The sequence below is a fragment of the Saccostrea cucullata genome, unplaced genomic scaffold (assembly GCF_032062105.1).
Source record: "Saccostrea cucullata isolate Sc308-1 unplaced genomic scaffold, CSIRO_AGI_Scuc_v1 ctg2969, whole genome shotgun sequence".
In the NCBI taxonomy this organism is placed as follows: Eukaryota; Metazoa; Mollusca; class Bivalvia; order Ostreida; family Ostreidae; genus Saccostrea; species Saccostrea cuccullata.
The window spans coordinates 22,750-37,396 of NW_026918001.1; the positions used below are offsets into that span (position 1 = coordinate 22,750).

The window sequence follows — 14,647 nt, forward strand, 5'->3', positions numbered from 1 at the left end:
GCAACAAATATTTGACCAGTGGTTAGTTGGCCAGTGGATATCGAATTGAACCAACGGTTTAACTTATCCAGTGGTCAAATTTAACCTGCAGTGTTTTGAGCAACTCAGTCCAGGATTGGAAGTATTGCAGTGTGCTTACGGATATGAATTAGAATGCCTCAAATATTGAAAAATTGGGTAAAGTGTAAGAAGAACTGAATTCCAATTTTTCATAACTGATAACCGAAAACTAAAATATAAAAATTACACAGAAAAATAAATCAAGTGTAAGAAAAAAAGGATTATTTAATTGCTAATTCGATGTAGTTTTGATACTTGGCATCACGGTAAAGTATAGGTTTATCAAACACATTCGCTCGTTGAGAATTTTTTCGAGATGATACTAAATTACATGTTTGAACCCACCTTAATACGAACTCGATATAAAAAATTACAAATTATTACCAACACCAGTACTCAAATTCATACGTCATTGTTAATTAGGCTACACGATTAAAAAAAATTTATTGAAAACTTCTTCAATACTTTACTAAAAAAATCACAATTACATGTACATCTGTGACTTTGTCACATGTGAAATTTTATTATGTTGCTGACACATTATTTCATTAGAATTCTCTATAAAAGAGGAATATTCAAAAGGAGAACAATTTATCATCGATGCGATTTTCCCATGTCAATAATGGCGGGTTCCCTGAATATCATTTTTCTTATGGTCGTCTGCTTCGCTGCTGCTGCAGATGACCACTTGCACCCCAGTAGAAATGTGGCGTATGGAAAGTCTGCGGTTCAAAGTTCCGAATATAACTCTGAAAAACATCCAGCATAGCATGCTGTCAATGGCCTCTTTACAGACTTCTCTCACACTAAAAAGGAAAGATCCCCATGGCTTAGGATTGATCTAGGAAAGAACTATGAAGTTCACGAAATAGAGGTCATCACTAGACCGGACTGCTGTGGTAAGTAATCAACAATTGATATATAAATGTATAATACATGTACACTCTAATCGTTAATTATTGACAATTTTTAGAACATTTTAATCAAGAAAGTTGATGTTCAAAATTTGAGGAAGATTATTTGGTAAAATTCTCATAAAAATGAGATTCTGATTTGCGTTGGAGTCTACAGCTCTATGCTTAATATTTTCATAATCATTATTTCTATCTAATTATCATTACATCACAACAAACCAACTTTATTCGCACGACTTCTTTAACGATTTACCAGGGGTGAACTATTTTGCGAATATAAATTTTCGCGATGAAGCTTTATTCTTTGCATCTGTTTTAAATAGACAAGAATCTTTAAGGACCATTTCAGCGAGAGAAATATTCACGATAACGGCGCTCTCACTAACGTCGCGAAAATATCTCGCACGCGAATAAATGTTTATTTACAGCACGTGAGACATACAATGTGCTTAATGACAGAAACATGATTCAAGACATTGAAACATAGAGCTTGATAGTTCTTTTCTGCCAGGATAATTTCATGCCCTATATAAGTAATTTGTACATTAAAACCGAACATGCCTACTACGATATAACGCATTAGAACGGTTTAACTTACCATATACATGCAACAGATATGTTTAATGGTAATCTATGAAAACTGTAAATGATAAAATGCACCACCTATTGAAAGGATTAAACAAATGGTAATTTTGAAAATAATTATCTATATTTTGATTATAAAATCTATTTTAGTCTGTTTAAAATTCAAATAGCATTTCTTCAAATTTTGTAACCAAAATATTAACCCAAGGAGACTGATAAATTAATACAAATCTATGAGATGGATTTTCCCCTCAACCTTGTATTTTCATCGTTTCAACGTATTGTACTTTTTTACCTTATAACACATAGGTGGCCGACTTCAAAACATAGACGTCAAAGTAGGCAAAGAACCGTGGTCTGACTCGATGGTCTATTGCCGTAATTTCCATGGACCTGCACACGTTGGAGAAAAGTTTTCTGTATGTTGCCCTTCTCAAACAGTTGGACGATATGTACAGATACAGGCCGTGGGAGGATCAGAGACTTACTTAGACCCGGCATGGTTGCTGTTTGGGGACATTTGTAATTGATCAAAGAAAAATCAATAAACTGATTTTGCATGAAATATACAATTCCTACATTAATTTGTTTTCTATGAAATGTATGGACGTATTTTGATGTTTAAATTTGAAAGCAAGAAATAGGAAAATGTTATCTATTATAACCACACATTTTTTCTCTTGTACACTTTACATTTTGAATTAATTTCGTCCAAGTTGCATTTATTTAAGTAAATATTATGCATATTATGTGCTACCTTGTGCTCCAGAACACCAGGTGTAAAACTGAAGAGTATCTGACTCGAGGGATGGTGGAATATTGTACCGAAACAAAGAGATAATTTCTCAGAAGAGCAGAACTATCATAATTGTTATCACTGACAGCTGCTTTAATTTTTCAATAAAAATATCTAAAGGTATAAGATACAGATGTATTCATTGAGTCTTATAAATTCATACACGTAAAAATAAAAAAAAAGTAATCCTATGATAAAAATCCTAAAGGAAAATTATATTTCTTATTGGTTGGCAATGGCTGCTACGGTCTTATACCACAGAGAGCCTTCAAATTTACACTACCCCTGTACATATGTTTCAATTTGATCCGATCTTTGAAAAAAGCACATTTCTATATAATTTAATTTCACTTGAATCAAGCAATTTCATTGGCTGAATCATTCAAAGGAACATATGATATTTTGGATAACATAACTTGCCTACGTCACAATGAGTTACGTCAAAAATGTATTACTCCGCTTGACGTTACTTTTAAAATAATGCTCAATTTGAAGTCTTTTTTCGGAGGAAATATTGTCTCATTGTATACACTGGAATTAAATTATAAGGAATGAAGCTTATTTCAACTTATGTTATCCGAATATAACAAAACTTGGGGCAGTTTACGCTTTTTTATAAACCGCTTCGCGGTTTATAAAGCGTAAACTGCCCCAAGTTATGTTATATCGGATAACATAAGTTGAAATAAGCTTCATTCCTTAAATAACTGAGGATTATGTTTTTAAATATTCTGGCGTGGTCTTAATTTCTCCATTAAAAAAATTGAAATCAAATTCTTAAAATAATAATTAATGGTAATATGCAGAAAATTTATAAATATAAACATATATCTTTCAAAGTCTGAAAAAAATAATTTGTTTTCTTTGATATTACCCCTTTAACGCAGATCCCGAAAACTTTTATGATTATTATAATTTTATTCTATGAATAACTAACCTTACTTTTAATTGCAATCATTATACCTCTACTGTAATAATAACTCTATATAAAATTACAATAAAACTGTCTATTTCCCCGAGAAGAGACTTCTGCCCTCATCTGAAGACTTCTCGCTGGAAAATCAGAGCTACTCCCTGGGACTACTCCCTCATGATTATTTATTGGTAATTTTAACCAATCAAAGTGTTCAGTGGGCGCTTTGCGGAATCTCGAGTCTGTGACGTCATGTTTTTAGCAATGTAACTGTGATGTCAAAATATTTGACATGCGATGTCAAAATCATACTTGAATTTTAACGAATTAAAGACAACGATAATTTTTCGAAATGTCAGTAAATATACTTTTAAAAAATAATTTTTAAATGTTTAAGGACGCGATGCATTACTTATCATATAATGTGGATTTTTTAAATGTCGGATTATTTGGTAAAAAAAAAAATTCAATTGCCAATGATTGTTTCGGTATAATAAAACAGATATGGAATGGAAACTCGGGAATTAGCAAAATTTCCCTCGGTGGGAAACTATTTCCCGAAATAGTTTCTTCCCTCGGGGAACCATAAATTTGCTATTTGCTATTTACCTCCTACCCATTCCATAACTGTATACTATCCTCCAACATTTATATTAAGTTCAGAAATATGGCGTTACCTTTTCCCTGCAAGCACTTTATAGCGCCATACAAGTTTCTCTAAAGTTTAGTGTAAATAATATTATGACGAAATATTATACCAAGAAAAAATCTTTTCTTACGAGATTTAGCAAGTATTGAATAGAAGGAAATTGGCATTTAATTAAAGATTAAATATACTTTTTAAACTGCGTGAGAAATGTGTGATTGAAGGGACACGGAAATGCTTGATTCTGCATTAGAAATAAGAAATGGTATATATACATTAAAATGTTTGAATGCGGGGAACGGGGTTAAATTGTTTAATTTCTAAAGCAGTAAAAAATATCACTGTTGGACACTGGTACGTTGTTTCCATGTTTACACTTAACAGAAGCAATTAATCCCCATTTTTCTAAATATGTCGTTGGAGCTGCACGGTCCTAAGGATGCATATTTGCCAGTTTCGAATTACATGTTTTCCTCAATACAACAGCTTTAACCCAATCTTAGTTACCGATTTGTTTACTTGGTTTCACTGTATTGCCATTCCAATTGAACAGAGTATCAAGGTGGTTTTTTTTCATATTTGAAACATCGTCTTCTAAATACAGTGATATAATTTGTATGGTTTTTTTTAAATACCACTAAGTTGCTTACTTCGAGATGAAAATATCAATCTGATACTGTAAAAAAGTTTAAGGTTTATTTTCCTCTTTTTTTAAGGTATGAAGAGACCCACGATTTCATGTCCACCACGAAATGTAAAATGTTATATACTGTATATATTCGAATTCCATTACTCAACACTTTTTCACCCATGAATTCAAATCCCCATGAACCAACAGTTCTCAAAAATTGCCCCCATAAAATAAGTGATTTTACAGTTTACAGTTCAACGAGAGCTGTTCAATAAGTAATGTCCTCGGTGCTCAAAAAGATACAAAAAAAACCGCTTTTCAATCATATGAAAAGTAAACCGGATACCTATATTAAATTTGAAATTATTTTAAAGAAGATTGATCGATTGATTGATTATATACTGTTTAACGTCCCTCTCCAGAATATTTCACTGATATGGAGACGTCACCATTGCCGGTGAAGGGCTGCAAATTTTGGCCTATGCTCGGCACATACGGCCTTTGAGCAGGGAGGGATCTTTATCTTGCCACACCTGCTGTGACACGGGGCTCGGTTTATACGGTCTCATCCGAAGGACCGACCCATTTAGTCGCCTTTTACGACAAGCAAGGGGGTACCGAGGACCTATAATAAACCGGATCCCCACGGTGCATTTTAAAGAAGAGGCCATAAACAAACAAATTACCGTTTTCTGAGAGACTGAAGGCAATATGGATACATTTCCTTTCTCGAATATAATAAAAACTCCCATATTCATGACTGGTTTTCTTAATTTTGCATTGAAAATGACAGTGTAAAATACAGTTTTTCGTCTTGTTTACCAAAACTTTTATGCCCTGAAACACCTTATTTGAACAAGCTAAAGTTATAAAGCATCAATAAAGGAATTTATTTTTCGAATTTGATAAATCTGTAGGCACCTTTCATTTACTAGATCTTCACCTTAAAGCAGCCTTTGATTTGCAACAACAATTGAAATAGACCCAAATCAGTGTTCTCGTGTTTAGGTCCTCAAAAGTGTACTTTCTTTGACTTTTATAAATAGACTATTCAAAATTTTCTTAGACACAAAATCGAGTTTGGTGAAAACGTAATGAATTAAAGACTAACTTTTTATAATCATAAGCAGTTACGTCGATTTTAATAAGACTGGCGCCCATGACTATCCGTACGTTCTTAAACGTCCCAGTGTGGATTTTGAAATAGGCGAAACTTAGACTTAGTGGGTAACCTTTTATTCAAAGTTTGGATAGGGGCTTAATACTATAAAAAGGTTCTTCCAAACACAACATATTCCTCTTGGAATTTAGATGCATTTCGACTAGATTCACCCTCTACTGAGTCTTAAACAAAAAAGATACAATATGTGAAACCCAGGGATAAGTTTTGTTGTTGACGTTTAATCTGAAAATTTGGAAATGCTACCGAAAGGAAATCATATGGTATCTATGACATCGATTTATGAGAGTGATAATTAAAATATTCGTACTTGAAATCGGTCCTTAAAAATAGGATTATACTCATACGTACGGGAATGTTTGTTTATATCGGTCAACCTTCGAAGTCAACTTTTATAGCTTTTATTTCTAAAAAGATCAATCTAACGTTTCATTAAATATGTAATGATATTTTTAATCGGTATATTCATGAACAATCGTATGTTTTTAACTTTGAGAAAATCATTTCATATTAAAATAAGTTAATGTATAGTTTATGTATAGTTTGTTTTCATCATAAGGTAACAGTTCAAAAAAAAATAAAGACAATAAAAGCGTACTGGTGTTTCAAAATCACCGTTGTTTACTTACATTCAGAAACTGTACTTCAATACATATGTTATGTATTACTTTATCTTGGTCCAACTAACTTATAGAATAATATTGTTGATTGTATAATTTATTTAATTTATTTACATGCATCAAAGAACAGCTTGATCAGGCAAACTATATAGAACTATCATGGAATTAGAACTCTTTACTTGGTAGTGTGTGTGGATCCTGTGAAATTATCATTTGATTCATTTTTCAGATTAGTCCAGTTTCCACGGACCATGGTTCTGATGAGGCCAGCCTGGGTGCTGCTAATAGGGGTTTGTTTTACATAACTTTAACCTACTCTGTAAAACTACATGCATCATAAATAGGGAGATAACAAAGGGTGTTTAAGTTCAAAAGTCAAACAAATAAAATCAGAAGCAGGGCAAAACTGGCTTCTTAAACAGAAGAGGTAGAATCTGGTATCAAGGAGCAGTGAAGAACATTTGTTGATCGGTTAAATTCACTGTGTGCTCCTTGTCAGGATCGAGAAATAACGAAAAAATCAGTAGGAGATGTACAGATGTAGTATGAAAATAAGTTGAATTAGAATACAAAATACCCATCAACATTTGACTGAAATGATCATTGAATTTACTGACAATGTTATTGCACAATGCATGATGACTTTACTTAATCGGGTATCGATCCGCAAAATGGGTATCCCGTGCAACTTTCTGTAAAAACAGAAAGATAAAGCAACGGTGCATGATGTCGGTTGGCATTATATAAATATATATACCTCACTGACTTGTGGTTGTTTTGTTTTTTTTTTTTGGTATTGAAACCCAGCCATTTAAAGGTTCTTTTTTTAAGAGTTCAAGATGACACGGGTACAAGATGAATTAGCAAAGCATGCTATTTCCAAAACACAAATCACTACACGTAATATGAGTTAATTTTCTACTGGAATATTTCCAAGGATTTATTTCTAATCTTGTTAATTATTCACAAAGTGTAAAACAAGAAAATTAACTAATCACTGCATTATTGCTTCCCTTTTCCGTTTAAATTTGAACTATCTCAGATACAAAAAGGGATGGTATAATTATACAGGAGTATTTGTACAGCAAAAATAAATGCTTAAATGTATGGGAAAGTGGAAATTAAATTTTTATATATTCAAATGAATCAGATTTTATATCGGTTAAAGATTAGCGACAGATTTTTTTTTGAGTTAACTGAAAAAGAAAGGGGAAAAAAATAAAATAAAAATTTTCGTTCTATACAGGCAGTTATGAATGGTCCATACATGTACATGTATGCTGTTTAAAATGTAAGTAAATGATACAAAACACCTTTTGTTTATACTACAAGTTGTATTTAAAGACTTGGAAAAATGGGGGATGCTTTGAGTTTGTATTTATTAGTGTTTGACGTATTTTGTCGCGAGGAATTAATTAACATTATCTTGGCTGTCACAATTCGTCACAGCGTACTTTATGTGCAATTTATTATTATACGATGATAACCCAAGAAATCTGCGTAATTTTCTACCCTCTGAACCAAATTTTTGAGACGCAAAATTATAATTTCGTGGGAAAAAGGTGAATTTACAGTATTCTATGAACATTCTTTTAATGCTAAAGTGTATTTTTTTGATCTGTGATAACGTTAAATGGGAGTCCAATTAGCACTGACATGCAAAAACAAGAGAATAGATGAATTTGCAGAGGTGTAGATTTTCAGACTGTGCCGCTGATCTTTGATCGCCTGGTTTCCTGTACTGCTGAGCAATCGCAGCATATCTGACTCCTTTACTCTAGTTGCTTTATCATACATCAATTTTTTTAGTTGCGATTACATAGATCCTTTACAGACTTGTATATTTTTCTTAGGGGAACTCTCAGACCTCCCAGACATTGTGTAAACTTGTTTTAATAATTGTATTGATATGTTTTTCAGATATTCACATCAGATCCAAACGATGCGCACCTTCCAATAATGCTTCACTGCTTGAAAAAACACCTTTACAAAACTTTACTTGTGAAGTAAATTTCATTAAAGGTGCTCCAAAAAGCAAGGTCATCTTTGTATTAACTTTACAAAAAGTAAAGGTGAAAAGGTAACCTTTACTTACACGAAAAGATAATTAAATATAACCTTTCACCTTTAATGCCATATTAAAGTTCATTAAATATACATATTTTATAAGTCTTATTTGAATGCTGACTATTGTTTAATACACTTATTCTTTGGATTTTCACAGTAAGTTCAAAGAATCTAATCTAGTCAGTACCCAGAATTTTAAGATAAATGTCATATATTTTTTTAATTATCTTGTATCCATTTCCAGTTGAAATTAGTATTAGAAATAGTCATCTACAGATTCAAACACTCGACTCATCATTATTTGACAGACTACACCTCAAATAATACAACACCTATGATGAAAGCCAGGTTAGCTTAGTTGGAGCAGCTGGCGTTTATTTTGATACATGTAACAAAACATAAATATTTAACATACATTACATTGAATGTGAAACAATAAAGCACTGCAATGCATTCAAAATATTTTACTTTTAATAAATTGTATCCCTATCACTGACATTAAAAACCGCCCAGGCAAAAACCATAGATGGTTAACTATGGAAAACCTGTGTCCGTCGCTATGTAAATAATGTCTCAAAGGAGAATGCCGGACGTGCATTCGGTGCAATAGTTAAAAATGCACAAACATCCTATAATATTTGCATGTATGAAAAAATCAAAATTAAAATACATTTCAACAGTTTTGTTATTTCCATTACCAGTATATTTATACAAATATGATAAATATAAAGCAAAAAAAAGGTGTGTGTATTGAAGAGCACTGGCTTAGAATGATATGAACATATTACTGAATACCCATTTTTCATTGGCTTTCCTTTGGCCACGCCCACATATACAACCAAAACCATTAATATACATTCCTTGCATACAATGTATTCCCGCTATACTCAAAACACAGGAAAAAAATATTATCTGCACCAGGATTGCCTACAACTCTCTGAATTGGATGACATAGATCTTTAATATGTACATTGATATTAATGATAGAGTAATTAATAATATAACAATGGGAAAAATTGGCATACTGATATTTTTCATTTTCCTATCAAAAATGATCTAAAATATTCTGTATTTTTGCTTCTCATAATATGATGAGTCAGACATACAGCACAAACAATATCCAGTTATAACCTTGAATATAAACATGATATTGAGCTATTTTTAACTTTTGTTTTCCTTTAAACATTCAGATACATGTGAGAAAAAATAAAAAAAAAAAAAGAAATACAGATGACAAGTATAAATTTCTGCTTATGAAATGGAGGTCCCATATCACTTTAAAATATAATACTGGTTCAATATTTATTCTTTATGGTGCATGTACATATATAAAATAAACTTTGCAGTTTAAATTGAATTAAAAATGTGGAAAAAATTACATAAAAGGCTATTTGATTTGCGATTATTATACACAGGCTAATAACATCTTCAACTTGTAATGCAAAATGATGCATTTTACATATTCACAAACAAAAAATATGATGAAAAATCTATTAGAATAGATGCGGGGATGCAGTTTGCAAAATGCATGAGATCATGTACAAGTCCAGCTTCACCCCATGTGCCTGTCTGTGCTTGATTTAGTTTAGACTATGTTTTTATGTCTGTGGTAAATGTTGGTGTGTCTGCATATGTGTCCAGCTTCACACATTTTCATGTATGTGCTCGACTTCACACGCCTTGGAAAATATGTAATAGGTTGTGGTAGATGCTTGTGTGTTTGCATATGTGTCCAGCTTCACACATTTTCATGTATGTGCTCGACTTCACACGCTTTGGAAAATATGTAATAGGTTGTGGCAGATGCATGTGTATTTGTGTACGTGTCCAGCTTCACACATTTTCATGTATGTGCTCAACTTCACACACCTTGGAAAATATGTAATAGGTTATGGTAGATGCATGTTTGGATATGTATCCAGCTTCACGTATTTTCATGTGTTTGCTCGATTTACACGTCATAAATGTAAAATATGTAACCAAGATGGTGTAAAACGTGTATGATGCACAAAAAGAAAAAAAGTTCTGTGTGTTCTGTTCTGCAAATGATTAAATAACATTTATGTCCTGTTGAGAAACTGACAATCAAAATAAGAAACATATTCATTTTACATAACTGTACTGAAAATCAAACATCCAGTTTAAATTACTGTACTGAAAATTGAATTTGTGCAAAAACTCTCAATGAATAACATTTAAAACAATGAATGCTTTCATGTTCATCTATAAATTTCAAAGATATTTCCTAGTTAGTTTGTAGCGCCGAATCGGGCGGTCTTATAACACATTTCATAATGTCAGTTTGCATGAATAAATCAATTTATCATTGTTCCTCATATCTTGAAAATAGATGCCGAATTTCTAGTATACAGTTTATTTACACAGCACATCACAAATAGAAACATTCAGGAAAAATAATTCACTAAAAATAAAATCCAAGTTAAATAACCACATGTACATATAAATCCAAGAAATATTAGGTAATATTCCAACTAAGTAAGTAACTTTATCTATCTCTAACAGTTCTATCTACTAAGTCTTCTATATTTCCATCTTCCTATCATATTCTAAAATTCTGTCGCACTATATATATACATGTACTCAAGATCCGCTCCTGACAATCAGGAGCACATTATAAGATCCTTAAGATCAGGAATCAATACACAGGTCATTACTATCAGCAGGGGGTTATATAAGAGGGGGCGATTAATATAGAGATAAGATGATAATGTGTGAACAATTAAGTATTGAAGAGTTATATTACAGATAAGATATTCTAAATCGCCACAAGTTTACAAATTCTTGATCATATCATTGATAACAGTACATTTTCTTGATCATGACATCTGTATTGGATTCCCCTCTCTGACATCTTTTCTTGTTCACCAATTAGTTCAACAGTCATCTGGGTACTCAGGTGTTGTACAAGTCCTAATAATAATAATTTTCAAAATTATAAAGAAAAACAATACAATTTTTAAATAGGTTTTCATTACTTCTATTGAAATTAAAGCACAAGCTTTTGAAGACATACTTAAGTAACTTAAAACATGTATAACTAAACATAATGGAAATTTAGACAAAGCGCCTCAATGTCAAACATATGATAGTGATACATCTGTAATATCATGAAACTTACTGAGATACTTAAAATGTTTATGGTGTGCTTTCACTAAGCTAAGCAGTATATAAACATCTCTTGATTAAATGTTGAAGTCCAATCCTCACCTGACTTGCACATTCATATGGATTGGTTCTATGTTGATAATCTCTTTCAACAATCTTCATCACAACATCTGAAAGTCATCCATCTTCAAAATTAAATCTGATGCTCGCCTCTCAAGTGTATACATGTTGTATAGACTCCCTGTACAAATGCATGGAAAATAAGATTTTGAATAAAAAATGAATTACCTCTTCACCATACCTGGCCTCTTTAAAGATATGTATGCCGTGTTAAACAGTATTTTTGCACAGCTGAAACCGAACAAAAATTTCTGGAGTATGATAAGCTACCAAAAATGAAGCATTCTTGCAAATTCGACGAAATTTTATTCGGTATTAACAAAGTACTGGTCAGATAAAGAACACAATATTCTCATGCATATTTATAAAGGACTGACGTTTATCCTGGATCTGCGCATGTGCGCGGGAAAAGCATCGCCAGACTCATCAGGTCGAGAAAAATATTTTTTGTGACGTCTGTTCAGTGACGGACACAAATAGACCAATCAGTTCAATGAGTTGCATTTAATGCATTTATGGGTTACTACATAAAATACTACATGTGTTTTTTCAAAAAGGCTAGTTTTTTTTAAATCGCTCTCAGAAAGATTTGATGCATTATGTACATTATTATCTACTAATCCCATACTCATATTTGCATACAAATGATTAACAATTATGAAAATTAAACTTTTCCCCACTCCATTGTACAGGTCCGTTTGTTTAGAGTTTCCCCGTGCTGTACTGCTAGTGGACATTTTCGGTTGGGTGAACATTTACGGATCTTCAGTATGGAGCGCATATCAAGCGCAAAAGATATTTTATGTCAAATACAATGTTTGGAAAGTAATTTAAATTGCTATGTTTACACCCTGAATGGGATATCGTCAATTATCCCTTTTGGTTTTTTAATATGAACTACATAACATATGTAGATGAAACTTACATACCATACATTTTGCAAACTTAGAAATATAAATGGGCGAATAAAATAAAATTGGTCAAGGAATTCCAGGCCTCTAAAAACAGTTTGAGAACACAACCAAGCATTTCGATGAACATCATTAAGAAAAATTAATTCAGGTAGGTAGCATCGGTTTTTTTTAATTGGGTGGGTTGGGGGGGGGGGGGGGGGGGGGGGGGGGGGGGGGTAGAACAGTTAGAATAAAAATCAACTAGATCGAAGAAATCTGACAAGTAAAATAGTTCCAATTTCTTTCACTACTAAATTTTATTCATTCACTACAATTTACTGCCAAACTCCAAATTTCACTTTCGAATTAGCCCGAAACAATGCTGATAACCTACTTGCAAGATTTTTCATATTATTTTCAAGGGGTCAGAAATACCGTGGTTCATATGTAAAGAAAATAATTATATTATTTAGTAGTATTCTGGTTTTGGCATGCTGATTTATATATGATATTCTGTGGAATACTTTTTGTTGTTTTGAACCATTAAGAAATGCAGAATCAAATGTATCTAATAACCATTTTGATTGATCAAATTATATCATTTGTTTGTATTGGTTATTTCATTTTGGCACAGCATGGTTTCCACACTTCTTTATCCATAGTCGCTGACAGCTGTAGAAGTTCACCCAACCGAAAATGTCCATTGAAAAGACAATTGCACGTGATTATTCCTCGGTACAAAAAGCAACCAACTCTGAGGTGCTCTCAATATTGACAATCCTTAACTCACGTGTTTGTAGTAACAACGTAGTAGACCATCATGCTTTTCGGTTCATTCACGAGATTGGACCATTGTTTGCTGTAAACATGCCAGACAACGTGATCATGAATATTTCAATAAGAGGCGGTTTTTTATCCGACACGGAGAGAAAATAATTTTTACCAAATAATATTTCATAACTTTTATAAGTGATGGAGTAGAATTGTCTTATTTGCAGAAAGTATATAACTTATATAACTTGATGAGACACCACATATATTTATTACTTTTAAAATAAAACACTAATACGGCATATATAGCTTTAAAAAATGTGAGGAAATATTTTAAATACTTTTCTTTAGATAAAATCATGTAGTGAGTATCCAACAATGTTGAAAAAAAGTTATCTCTAGAATTTTACATTTATATTGAATGAAAAATGCATTGTTCCCTCTACTTAAAAAAAATCAAAAGACATTACCTAAAATGGAAATAAGGTACAACTGTGACTGGTGTCTCAGGCACAACCACTAAACACAAGACCTTTACATCCTTAGCAGCATGCATTATCTCCACATTCCTTGCTTCTACAAAAATATACAATGAAAATTTTTTAAAAAATGAGAGCGAAGATTTATATTGAATGAAAAAATGCATTGTTCCCTCTACTTAAAAAAACTCAAAAGACATTACCTAAATGGAAATAAGGTATAACTGTGACTGGTGTCTCAGGAACAACCAATAAACACAAGACCTTTCCATCCTTAGCAGCATGCATTAGCTCCACATTCCTTGCTTCTACAAAAAATATACAATGAAAGTTAAAAAAAAATGAGAGCGAAGAGTGTTACATGTACTGATGGGAACAGAGGAAGGAATTTTGAAGTCAGATTAGTTATATTTCTGCCAGTGTTGGGGGGGGGGGCTGGCCACTCCACTTTTTTTCCAAACCTAACTTACACTATAGGAAATGTTAGTTCAAAGTCTGATTGGTAGCTATAGTTGTCACTGAGAAAAAGTTTATTTAACACCCCCCCCCACCACCACCACCACGAAATAGAATTTTCGACTTTGGGCAACTTTAACCTTTTTTTTTTTTTTGCTTGTCATCTTTTTCAGGTAAGTAAAAAAAAATTTCTCTGCCTGCCCCCCCCCCCCCCCCCCCCCGCTTTCAAAAACGATGCTACGCCACTGGTTGGGACGGATAAATTTCCATAATAAAATGAAACGAATTATCCGCAACAAATAAGACACATGTATTACCTTGCAGTCACCGGCCCACATAATGTATACAACTGACAACATCCTAAATCTCTTTCTTTGTTGTTTCCTTGGC

At 32.5% G+C, this 14,647-nt stretch overlaps 1 long non-coding RNA gene across 1 annotated transcript; it reads right to left on the bottom strand.

Moving 5' to 3' along the window:
- Positions 1-10,462: 10,462 nt before the first annotated feature.
- On the bottom strand, positions 10,463-13,920 carry LOC134229620 (uncharacterized). The gene is made up of 3 exons (XR_009984214.1): positions 13,793-13,920; positions 11,641-11,779; positions 10,463-11,343 (listed from the first exon to the last, which is right to left on the bottom strand). It is a non-coding gene; the product is annotated as an uncharacterized LOC134229620 (long non-coding RNA).
- Positions 13,921-14,647: the final 727 nt, after the last annotated feature.